General features: G+C 43.3%; 1 pseudogene; it reads right to left on the bottom strand.

The window, feature by feature from the left end:
- Positions 1–3,248: 3,248 nt before the first annotated feature.
- On the bottom strand, positions 3,249–9,868 carry LOC107526937 (nuclear pore complex protein Nup214 pseudogene; annotated as a pseudogene).
- Between the last annotated feature and the right edge of the window lie 326 nt (positions 9,869–10,194).

The following is a 10,194-nucleotide window of genomic DNA, read 5'->3' as shown; positions in this document are numbered from 1 at the left end:
CATCTCTCTGGTGATTAGTGACCTTGAGCATTTGTTCATATGTCTCTTGGCCATCTGTATGTACTCTTTGGAGAAGTGTTTATTCAGGTTCTTTGCCCATTTTTTAATTGGATTGTTTGTCTTCCTCTGGTTGATTTGTATGAGTTCTTTGTACACATTGGAAATTAGCTCCTTATCAGATACATCCTTAGCAAATATGTTCTTCCATACCCTGGGGTTCCTTTGTATTTTGAGGCTGAATTATTTTGCTGTGCAGAAGCTTTTTAGTTTGGTATAGTCCCATTTGTTTATTTTTTCATTTGTTTCTCTTGCCCTAGGACAAGTATCAGTGGAAATTCCACTGTGTGAGATGTCTGTGATTTTACTGCCTATGTTTTCTTCCAGGATTTTTATGGTTTCGAGACTTACATTTAAGTCTTTTACTCATTTTGAGTTTATTTTTGTATATGGTGGAAGTTGGTGGTCTAGTTTCATTTTTTTGCATGAAGTTGTCTGATTTTCCCAGCACCACTTATTGAGGAAACTGTCTTTACTCCATTGTATACTCTAGCCTCCTTTGTCAAATATTAGCTAGCCATAATTGCATGAGTCAATTTCCGGTGTCTCTGTTCTGTTCCATTGATCTATATGTCTGTTGTTGTACCAATACGAAGCTGTTTTAATTACAATGACTTTGTAGTACAGTTTGATATCCAGAAAAGTGATCCCTATCACTCTGTTCTTCTTTCTCAAGATGGTTGAAGCTATTTGGGGGCTTTTTTGATTCCATATAATTTTTTGGAATACTTGTTCTAGCTCTGTGAAATATGCTGTTGGTATTTTAATAGGAATTGCATTGAATCTATGAGTTGCTTTGGGTAATATGGACATTTTAATGATATTAATTCTTCCAATCCATGAGAATGATATATTCTTCTACTTGTTTAAATCTTCCTCTATTTCTTTTTTCAGTGTACTGTAGATTTCTGAGTACAGGTCTTAGACATCCTTGGTTAAGTATCTTATTTTTTCACTTGCAATGGTAATTGGTATTGTTTTTTAGTTACTCTTTCTGAGAGTTCATTTTTGGTGTATAAAAATGCAGTCAATTTCTAGATGTTAATTTTATATCCAGCTACCTTCCCAAATTCATTTATCAAATCTAGTAGTACTTTGGTGGAGTCTTTAGGATTTTTTTAGTACATTATCATGTCATCTGCATATAATGACAGTTTTACCTCCTCCTTTCCAATCTGAATACCTTTTATGTTTTCATCCTGTTTGATGGTTGAGGCAAAAACTTCCAGTACTATGTTGAAACAGAGTGGTGAAAGTGGACATCCCTGTCTTGTTCCTGTTTTTAAGGGAAGCGGTTTCAGTTTTTGACCATTGAATATGATGTTGACTGTAGGTTTGTCGTATATGGCCTTTATTATGTTGAAGTTTGTTCCCTCTATTCCCAGTTTGCTGTGAGTTTTGATCAAAAATGGGTACTGGATTTTGTCAAATGTTTTTTCTGCATCTATTGATATGATCATAGGGTTTTTATTCTTCATTTTGCTTATGTGATGTATCACATTGGTTGATTTATGGATATTATACCCACCTTGCATCCCTGGAATAAATCTCCTTGCTTGTAGTGTATGATGTTTTTAACGTCTTGATGGATCAGGTTTGCTAGAATTTTTTTGAGGATTTTAGCATCTATGTTCATCAGGGATATTGGCCTGTAATTTTCTTTCTTTGTAGTGTCTTTATCTGGTTTTGGGATTAGGATGATGCGGGCCTCAAAAAAGAGTTTGGGAATTTTCCCACCTCTTGAATTTTCTGGAATAATTTGAGGAGAATAGGTGTTAATTTTTCTTTGAATGTTTGGTAAAACTCTCCTGTAGATCCATCTGACCAAGACTTTTGTTTGATGGGAATTTTTTGATTACTGCTTCAATTTCATTAGTTGTTATCAGCTTATTCAGGTTTTCTGCCTCTTCTTGATTCAGGTTTGGGAGATTGTATGCTTTTAGGAATTTGCCTATTTCACCCATGTTGTCCAGTTTGTTGGCACATAGTTGCTCATAGTATTTTCTTATGATCTTTTGTATTTCTGCTGGGTCGGTCTTTATATCGTCTCTTTCATTTCTGATTTTGTTTATTTGGGTCCTCTCTCTTTGTTTCTTGGTGAGTCTGGCTAAATGTGCATCAATCTTGTTTATCTTTTCAAAGGACCAGCTCTTAGTTTCATTGATTTTTTTTGTATATTTTTTTTTTTTTAGTCTTTATGTCATTAATTTTTGCTCTGATCTTTATTTCCTTCCTTCTACTTCCTTGGGGTTTTTCTTGCTGTTCTCATTCTAGTTCTTTTAGTTGTTGTGTTAGATGGTTTAGTAGAGCTTTTTCTTATTTCTTGAGGTAGGCCTGTACTGCTATGAACTTTCCTATCAGGATTGCTTTTGCTGTGTCCCATAGATTTGGGGTTGTTGTCTGTTCATTTTCATTTTTTTCCAGAAAGTGTTTGATCTCTTCCTAGATCTCATTTGTAACCCATTCATTGTTTAATAACATGCTATTTAGCCCCCATGCATTTAAATATTTTTGACTTTTTTTTATAGTGGTTAATTTCTAGTTTCATGGCATTGTGATCCGAGAAGATGCTTGATATGGCTTCAGTCTTCTTGAATTTGTAGAGAATTGCCTTGTGCCCTAACATGTGGTCTATTTTTGAGAATGTTCCATGTGCACTTGAGAATAATGTGTATTCTGCTGCTTTGGGATGAAATGTTCTGTAAATGTCTATTAAATCCATTAGATCTAGTGTGTCATATAAGGTCTCTGTTTCCCCGTTGATTTTTTGTCTTGATAATATGTCCAGTGATTACAGTGGGGTGTTAAAGTCCCCCACTATGATTGTGTTGTTGTTGATCTCCCCCCTTAAAGTCCACCAAGAAATTTTTAATATATTTAGATGTTCCTATAAGGGTTATTTCCTCCTGTTGGATTGATCCCTTTAGTGTTATGTAGTGACCATCTTTGTCTCTTGTTATGATATTTATTTTGAAATCTATTTTGTTAGAAATAAGTATTGCTATTTCAGCTTTTGTTGTTGTTGTTGTTTCCATTTACATGGAATATTTTTTTCCATCTTGCACCTTTAGCCTGCATGACTCTTTTGCTCTCAGGTGGGTCTCTTGTAGAGAAGCATATATTTGAGTCCTGTTTTCTTATCCATTCAGCTACCCTATGTTTTTTGATTGGAGCATTTATTCCATTTACATTTAAGTTTCATCCAAGTCTTCATAGTATCTGTAAGACAGGAAGGCTGACTGAGACAGGCTAGCTGGAGCAGTGGATCTCAGAGTGGGGTCCTCTTCTTGGCCAAGAAGTTTCTCAGTTGTGCCTGTTTCACAGGGGACATTTTAGCTGGTCACTTCCGCAAGGGTTAAGTGTAAGACTCTATGGTGGTTTTCAACAAAGCATTCAGCAGACTTTCCAAGTCATTGTCAAAACTGTGATTACTGATCTGTGAGTGGACCTTCCAGGGAAGGCTCTACTGGGAAGTGTGGTTATAAAGGCGCAGCTGCTGGAGACTGTTTAGCCTCTTCCTTTGATGGTTGATGATCTCTCTTTTTGACCAGGGTGTTAAACAGCATCTCTTGCTCTGCCACAAGCAGGGGTTTTTGTTTTCTCTTTTGCTCCAGAAGCTGGTCCCGCTCCAAGTCTAGCACATCACTCACATCTTGGACAGCAAATTTCACACCTCGATGAGGGCGAGGGATTTCCTGGAGCTGCCATTACTCTCGGGGTAGAGCGGTCTCTTGTAGAGCAAATACAGGTACCCGGAGTCGCGATTCCTCTCCTTTTGTCCTCTGGCTTCATCAACACCAGCAAAGCCCTCAACTAGAGTTGTTTTCAGGGTACTTATATCTCCATGAAGAGACTCCGTGGTCTCTTTAATCTCCACAAGAAAGATGTGCAGGTCATCCGACTCTATCGGCAACACCTTCATCTCCTCAGAAGTGCCCACCTGGAAACAGGCTTTCAAAGTCCAAGCTTTCAGCTCCTCCAGCTCCTTCTGGAAGTGCGCGATCTCTCCAAGTCCAGCTATCACTGGATCGGACTCTTTCCAAGGGGGTCTCCCTGCTTTTCTGTGGCAGGAGGTGGAAGTGATTTTGCCTGGGGAGAGCCCGACTTTGCCACCCGAGCGGTTATGCTGGGTGATTTCTGCCCCACTGACACCGGACCTGCCCCGCTCCGAGCAGAGCCCCGGGCGCTGAGGGAGAGGCTGAGGACTCTGAGGACGCGGAGCCCCGCGATGCTGAGGGGGCGTGGGGTGGCCGAGAGGTGCGGAGGAGGCTGGCTTGGAGGCGGGGCGGCAGCCCCAGGGGTGTGCTCTGTGCGCCGTCAGCCGGTGGTAAGCTTTTCTCCGAGGGTGCCCTGGACTGCAGAGGCCGAGGGGGGGAAGGAGGGCTCCTTCCGATGCTGGGGGTGCACGCACTTGGCACGGGTGTGCTTCCCAGGGTCGGCCTAAGGCCCGGTGAGCCAAAGGAGAACGAAGGCGCGGCGGGGGCCAGGGAGAGGCCGGGGTGGGGTGGGGGTGGGAGTGGGGGTGCGGTGGGGGTGCTCGCGGGTTTGGGGAGGAGCGAAGGCGAAGTGTCAGGACCACTGGGGTCTGGAGGGGGCTCCCCAGCGACAGAACCAGATGGCTTCAAGGACGAAGAACCAGAGGAGAACAGGGCAGGGGCTCCCTCAGCAGAGGGCAGAGGGGAGGCGGAGGCGGGAGCAGCGGGCGGGGAAGGGGGCGCCGAGGCAGGAGCCCGGGCGGTTGGGGTCCCGGGTGCTTCCTGCTGGCCTGGGCTGCCGCTCTCCTTCTGAGGACAGCCACTGCGGGGTCTTGACGAGGAACCGGACCCCAGGGTTTTGATCGATCGTGTAAAAGGGACAGAGCAGGAGGAGGGGCCTTCTCAGCACTGCAGGCGATTTCCGCGGGCGAGTGCACCCTGCGGCCACACCGCGGGCGGGCGGCGTCGTCCGTGGCTGCCGCGGGCAGCTCGGCGCGACTGGAATCCTCGGGGAGCCGAGACTCCCGGCTAATCTGATCGCCCTGCGGAGCGAGGCCGCCAGCGCCCAGCCCACTCCCGGTCGCCCCGAGGGCCGCGGGCTCCCCGCGCAGCGGCCGGGGCAGCGCCCGCGAGGCTCGCCGACCCCCCGGGGGCGCTGCTTTTCCGGAGCAGAGCCCTCGCCGCGCCTGGAGACCTTCCGTGAAGACACTCTCGAGAAGACGCGGGGACCACGGACCGCTGGAGCTCTGACGGGCGATCTGACTCGTGAAACGGAGGACAGGGAATGGCTTTTCCCCGCCAAGGAGGGAGGCGCTGGACCGCAGCTCCATTCCGCTTCCCCACTGCCAGCTGCTTTCCTTTGGGGCTCCAGCACAGACGTCACTGCTACCCTAGAAGGAACCTCCCGCACACTCACTTTTCCTGTGACTTGTAGGACAGCGATGCCGCCATCGGCCAGGCACACTGCCACCATGGAGGGGACAGTGGGGTTCCACTTCATGTAGATCACCATGCTCCTGCATCTTTCAAAAGCTTATGATAGGCGAATGGGCACTTCTGCCATTTGCCCTCATCTGAGAAGGTGTGAACATCAAAGAAAGCCGTAATGGAACCACATTCACTGGACATCATGCACAGGCAAAGTGTGAGGTGTCACAGCTCAGGGCCAGGTGATGTATGGGAAATTTCATAGGAACTAGCAAGCCTTGAACTTTACCAGCTATCTTATTGGGATTGTCTCCAGGGATTGTTTATTTTAAATAAGGAGATTTTTAGTAGGAAAAATCTGCAACCCACTGGCTCCACCAGCAAAGACCAGGCCATACTTGGACACTGCAAGCAGACTTGAGCTTTCCTTGGGCAACTCCTCTGGGGAATCAAGGATTCTCACCTTCTTCAGGTCTCTAAACTGGAAATCTTTCACCTCCCGCTGTGCCACCCTCAGGGGTTTGAAGCACTAAAATGTTCCCACTTGGCGCAGCCTTGCCCACATAGCCCAGGCTGCGCCAAGTGGGAACATTTTAATGGTAAGCTATCAAGGAGAAAGCCAAATTCCAAGTCAGGACACTTCTATTTACCATTTCACTTTGGGCAAACCAGTTTTTGGAGCCACAGAAGAGATTAATGCTTACTTATTTCACAGGGCTTCTGTAAAACCCAAACTTGACCACCATGCACATGGGAGCACATTATAAATAGTAAAGCAAACATAGAATTAGCATTTGATCCAACAATCATACTTTTGTGTATATGCTCAAAAGAATTGAAAGCAGAGACTCCAGCAGATATTCCTACACTCATGTTCACAGTTGCATTACTTACAATAGTCATAAGGTGAAATCAACCCAAGTGGCTACTGATGAATAAATATGTAAACAAAATATGGCACATCCATAGTGTGGAATATTATTTAGTCTTAAAAAGGAAGGAAATTCTGGCACATGCTACAACATGGATAAAGACGTTTATGCTAAGTTACACAACAATGCTAATGTACTTAATGTCACTTAACTATACACTTAAAAGTTATTAAAATGGTAAGTTTTATGTGTATTTTATTACAATAAAATTAAATTAAATTTAAAAATATTAAATAGTTCCATGTGGTCCTACTATGATTATATATATTTTTTGAGTTAAGGCTTAGTTTTCACAGGAGGCCCTGGTGAAAAGGGGCATATGTGTGCACACATTTGAGGATACACAGTTTGAAAGGTCTGTTTTCAAGTCACCCCTTCAAGTTATTGACATGCTTTCTAACCTCATCAGGAGCTAAGACAACACTGCTTGGTGAGGTAGGGGTTGAGATATGAAGGAAAGTTACAGACAAAGAGAACAGCACAGGCAAGGCCCGCAGTAGTGTAAACACTCAAAATGCGTAGGACCTGCTTGACAGGTCAAATCTCCCCATGAAGAGGCACATAGTACCTTGTCCCTCCTTTTCACAGCACCACAGTAGGTGGTTACATTTGTTTATGTAACTGTATAACGAAAAACCGGGCTCCCCATCCGACTGTATTTTCTTCATTCTCATATTCCCAGTACTCAGTATTAAGCCTGGAACAGCAAGTGATAAATATGTGTTGAGTGGAATAAATATGCCATGGTAGATATATAACATAAGGCTAGTGCAATTGTCAGAAGCCAGTAACTCTGCTGAAGGCAGTGGAAGTTGTTAGAGTTTGGCCCGTGATGCAGACTGTGAAAGTATTCATAACTAAGAGAAGAAATGGATAGAGGAAGTTTATTTTACTTTAAAATGAGAACAATGTAAGCTCTGTGTGATTCCCCAGTGAATAGCCAGCAGCTCCTCTAATGTTCCATCACCTTCATGAGGTGGAGAAGAGGAAGAAGAGGCGCAGCAGGAGAGGGAAAGTGGCACAGGAGAGGGTCAGAAATGCCTGGGGGCTGCTCTGCTTCCTCCTCCACATTGACTGACCAGAGTCAGAGAACATGATGCTCATCTAGTCCTGCCTCCTGATGTACAGATGTGTTTTCCAGCCCTTAGTTCTTGATGCAGCCTAGAAATCAGAATTCTGTCACTAATAAAGATAATGAAGATGATACTAATAACCACAGCAATAAATTCTTGAACACTTATTCCATGACAGATATTTAAAGTGCATTATCTTCTTTTATTCCCATAACAATCCTATGGTTATTCCCATTTTACAGATGAGGAAACTGAGGTCAGGAAAGTGAAGCACAGCCCAAAGTTACACAGCTAATCAACAGAGTTCAGAATTTCAGCCACATAGTTGGACTCCAGAGCACACATTCCTTTCACTGTGTAATAATCCTGTAGATGCAATTGGGCTACCTTTGATTATTCTGCAAAAAATTGATTTCCTAAAGCTATCCTGAAAACCTTGGGGAAACAGAATTCTCCACCTTCAGAAATCAGGGAATTTTCATACATGTCCTATCAGATGACTTCCAGAAGATGGGAATAATTCTTACTTATACTTAGGAGAATAAGTTTTGTAGACTGTAGCTTAAAATAATGGACCAGTAAAACTTCCAAAATAATGCTTAGGAAGAAAAGAAGCCCTGGACAGAAAACAGAGCCATTAATAAGGGAAGTTACTAGATGATTCAGAAGTGGCAAGACTATTAACCAGTGCCTTAAAAGTTGGCATCTATGGAGCTAAATAAAAGGTTTAGGCAATCAGAAATAAAATACAAATATTATGGTAATTCTTGGCATTGATGAACTTCACAGCAGGGGCAACTTGGGAAAACATGCTCATATTAAACCAACAAGACGCAATAGCAGGGTCAGGGAGGTTGGGAGGAAGGGATTGAAATGCAAACCTTGCTGGGCAAACTCAGGGAACACAGCCCTCTACAGACTGAGGGATATGTGGGGAGTGGGAAAGAAGTAATTTAGCTTCTATGTAGGATCAGTGGGCTGAAATGTTCAGATGGCAGCCTATCCAAGCAACGGCTCTCTGTAGTGCCACGTTCCATTTTGGAGTGCAATCTTCTCCATCTGACACTTGAGGTCACTTCTCAGAATTGTGTCTGTGGGCCAGCTCCCGAAGTTGATTTGTGGGACCAAAATAAAAGGCACAGCTCTTCACTGGACTGATGGATTAGTATGCATGTTGCTCAGTAGGAAATAATCCCCAAGTGACTTGAGAAGTCAAACTGATTAAGGGGAACAGGAGAATAATATTGGCTGAAAGTACTATGTCCTAAGCACTGTGTCTGGACCTTTATACAAGTGATTCTGTTGAAGTCTTTCAATAAACAGAAGTAAATTTGCTTGAGTAGATCTTAAACCAACAAAAAGGTCGTCACTCAGATGGACAAAAAGAAGGAAACACTGAGCTCTGCAAGATTGTTGGGACGGGGGCTAATGGATGAACATTGGAATGATTGATGTCCTCGTTAGTCTCTATCAAATCCCAGATGCTGGCTCATAGGACAGCATTGCGAAAAAGCAGGTAGAGGTAATGTGAGAGCTCTGCTGACTCGGGTAGAATGGCTTGAGAGTCAGTGCTGCATGTGGTTATTAAAACGTGCTCTCTGGATCTGCCTATGGCTCTACCTCTTACACACTATGGGACCTCTGGCAAGCCACCCAAACCCTCTGCATTTCAGTGTGCTCATTTGGAAAATGGGGCTCCCATAATTGTTTGAATTAAATGAATTAATGCATGTTAAGCACTTGAACAGTGCCTGGAATGTAATAAGCCAAAGTAAGTGTTAATTGTCATTAGTAATTATTACCAAAAAGAGACTAAAATAGGCCACCAGGAATTCAAATAGCTAACATGTATTGAGGACTACTGTGTACTAATCACTTTACCTGTATTCTCACCTTTAATGTTCTCAGGATCACTCAACATGTACATGATCAGCATGCCCATTTACAGAAGAGATTGAGACTTAGGGAGTTAAGTACATTGCCTGAAGCCACACAGCTTGCAGATGGCAGAGCCAAGACCATGCTTTTAAGAGCTAAGCAGGGAGCCTTGGAGGGAACATAAAGAAGGCAGCCTGTGAATGTGTGAGCAACCTCTATCCTTACTAATATATTTGGAAGAGGACCAGGCAGAGAGAGAAGTGTTGGGTTCCAGCTATTTGGAGGAGTGTGAATACTTTATTTCTTACTTTTTGGGCTCTTTACTTTGCCATCTTTATCTAGTGAATGATCATTTCCATTATGTGCTGTGCAGTGATCCTCAAACTTGGCTGTACATTTGAGTAACCTGGGGACCTTTTCAAATTCTGATTCTCAGGCTCACCCCAGACCAATCAGGTGGAAATCTCTGGGGCTGGAACCAGGCACCAGTACCTTTTACATCTTCCCAGGTTATGCCAACATGCATCACTTCTCTAAAACTTCTCAATCTTAGAAGCTCCTCTGAGTCATCCAGAAAATTTTTAAAGCAATGCCCAGGCATTTGTGACTTTTATCTTGATATTACATCTTACATTATTCTTATGGTAAAGCTCAGTCAGTGAAGAATTCAACACATTGAGATTTATTAGAATGAGAAAGGTAATAAATAATAGTGACATTTCCATAAGATAGGATCCAAAGGGATTTATGGACATTGCAAGAGCTATTGCGACATGTGCAAAATGATAAAGAAACAAGAAAGCACTGAAGAAATAAGATCCTTCTTTTGTTTTTTTTGCTCATGGTCACACA

The sequence above is a fragment of the Miniopterus natalensis genome, chromosome 2 (genome assembly GCF_054644295.1).
Source record: "Miniopterus natalensis isolate mMinNat1 chromosome 2, mMinNat1.hap1, whole genome shotgun sequence".
NCBI lineage: Eukaryota > Metazoa > Chordata > Mammalia > Chiroptera > Miniopteridae > Miniopterus > Miniopterus natalensis.
The sequence above is the reverse complement of the archived record's forward strand: the minus strand, read 5'-3'. Positions and strand labels throughout refer to the sequence as shown.